Source organism: Mus pahari, chromosome 13 (assembly GCF_900095145.1).
Source record: "Mus pahari chromosome 13, PAHARI_EIJ_v1.1, whole genome shotgun sequence".
NCBI lineage: Eukaryota > Metazoa > Chordata > Mammalia > Rodentia > Muridae > Mus > Mus pahari.
In genome coordinates this window covers 78,972,863-78,975,337 of record NC_034602.1, presented here as the reverse complement: position 1 = coordinate 78,975,337, position 2,475 = coordinate 78,972,863, and the positions used below count along the sequence as shown (strand labels likewise).

Here is a 2,475-nt window from a genome sequence, read left to right as displayed (position 1 = left end):
GGTCTACAAAGTGAGTTCCAGGACAGCCAGGGCTACACAGAGAAACCCTGTCTCAAAATAAATAAATAAATAAATAAATGAATGAATGAATAAATAAATAAAGCCCATGTTTTATTTAAAGAAAGAAAATAATTTAAAAGGCTTAGTGCATGGCTTAGTGCCAGAGTGGTTACTTAGTACAGGAACAGGGGCTGGAATTGAACTTACAAGCTGCAAAAATTAAACTACTGTTTAATTTTTTTATTTTGATCATTTAAAATGTTTATGTTCTAAAACGTGGTTATGGTCAAGACTTATTTATAGAAATTATATAATAAAATGAGTTAGATTTCCGTGGAAATATATTTCAGTTTTTATTCTGCACTATGTGGTATGGAGGTATACATGCATAATCTAGTTTAAATTTGAATAAGAGGCTATTTTGAATATTTATAAGATTAAATCTCTCATGTCATCTTATCTGCGTTTATTAGGAAAAGCACATGCCTTAGGATTTTACTGTTGTGAACAGACACTATGACCAAGGCAAGTCTTATAAATGATACCATTTAATTAGGGCTGAATTACAGGTTCAGAGGTTCAGTCCATTATCATCAAGGCAGCATCTAGGCAGGCATGATGCAGGCAGAACTGAGAGGAGCTGAGAATTCTACATCTTCATTTGAAGGCTGCTAGCAGAATACTGACTTACAGGCAGCTAGGGTGAGAGTCTTAAGCCCACACCTACAGTGACGCATACCTACTCCAACAAGGCCACATCTCTAGTAGTGCTACTCCCTCTCCCCCATAGACTTATTCAAGCATGAGTCTGTGGTGGCCAAATCTAGCCATAACATAATAAGTACATTTAGTCCAAAGTTCAAAGTCACTTCTGAGATCCATCCAATCACTTAACTGTAATCCGGAATCAAGACAGGAAACCAGCTAGGCAAACTCCAGACTCTGCATCTCTGAGTGAGATGTCAAAACTGTCTTCAGATCTCTCAGCTCCTTTTTCATCTTTGTTGACTGCAACAAACTTCTTTTCCTGGGCTGGATCCACTCCCTGTTAGCAACATGCCTTAGGAGATATCCTATGGCTGTGGCATCTTGAAAATCTTTGGGTCTCCAAGGCAACTTCAGTGTCACAGCTTCTTGTTTCAATGTCTGGGATCCATACATGATCTTCTGGGCTCCTCCAAAGGGCTGGCATCACTTCTCCAATTCTGCTCTCTGTAGCACTCCCAAGTGAGGTTGATCCATTCTACTGTCCCTGCTGTTCTTGATGATCATCCCATGGTACTAACATTTCCAGTATGCTGGGGTCTTCCACAACTAGGCTTCACCAATAGTCTCTTCTGGGCTCTCTTCATGGTGCCAAGCTACAAATCCTTGCATGACCCCTTCATTACTGGGCCAATACCACCTGAGTGACTCTTATACATTACCAAGTACAGGTGCAACACAAGGTACAACCTTGGTTATCTCTGGAACACAGCTTTTTTTGTGTCTCAGAAAATATTTCCCAGAAGATTTTACCTCAATGATGCTGGTCTCCTTTTCATCACCACTGATTTCTTATTTCCAGCTAACCAGTGTGAATTGCCCCAGTAGTCCCTTGTGTTCTGGACTCCAAAGCCACATGGCCGAAGGTGCCAAGTTCTGCTGCTTGCTGGGACTAGAACCTGGCCTGCCCCTTGTTCTGTTATGCTATCACCAGCTTTCTGTTTCCAAGTCCTTCACTGCCTAAACTTGGCTGTCCTGTATCTTGTCTTGTAGATTTACATTGATTTGCATGGTTCTGTCTTCTAGGATTTAAAGGTGTGTACCGCCATACGTGGATCTAAACTTAGCTGGATATGATCTTGCCCCAAAGTCACATTCCCTTAATTCAGTTTGATATCCTTGAACACAGGATTCAGCTCCATCACTTCCTGGTGCCCCTTTAATACTCAAACCGTATATTTTATATTTTTCCTTTCTAAGTTTGCTATACTTGTTCAAAAAGCTCTTCATGAGACTTAGCCAGAAAACAAAGTCTCTGTTTGGTGTTTCTGAGACTTCCTTCTTCAATGCAATTAATCTGAGTCTCTTTATCTTTACCTCAGGCAGACTCTTCAGACAAGGGGGGGGGGGGGAAGCCACATTGTTTACCCAAATACTACAAAACAGTCTGTAGGCTACATATTGAAATTCTCCACTGAAACCTCTTGGACCAGGTCCGTACAATTCAAATCGCTCCCAGCAAGTGTTCTATATTCCTAACTAGTTCCAAATCCAAAGTCTCAAGATCTACATTTTTCCAAACAAAAGCATGGTCAGGCCTATCACCCTAGCCCCTCGTACCAATTTCTGTCTTAGGGTTTTACTGCTGTGAATGGACACCATGACCAAGACTACTCTTATAAGGACAACATTTAGTTGGGGCTTTTACTGGCTAGTTTTGTGTCAACGTGACACAGGCTGGAGTTATCACAGAGAAAGGAGCTTCAGTTG

The 2,475-nt window shown here is 41.0% G+C and overlaps 1 protein-coding gene across 1 annotated transcript in view; it reads left to right on the top strand.

Moving 5' to 3' along the window:
• Positions 1-2,475, top strand: part of Ankrd17 (ankyrin repeat domain 17) — a 144,779-nt gene that overhangs the window by 53,101 nt on the left and 89,203 nt on the right. The window lies entirely within an intron of this gene.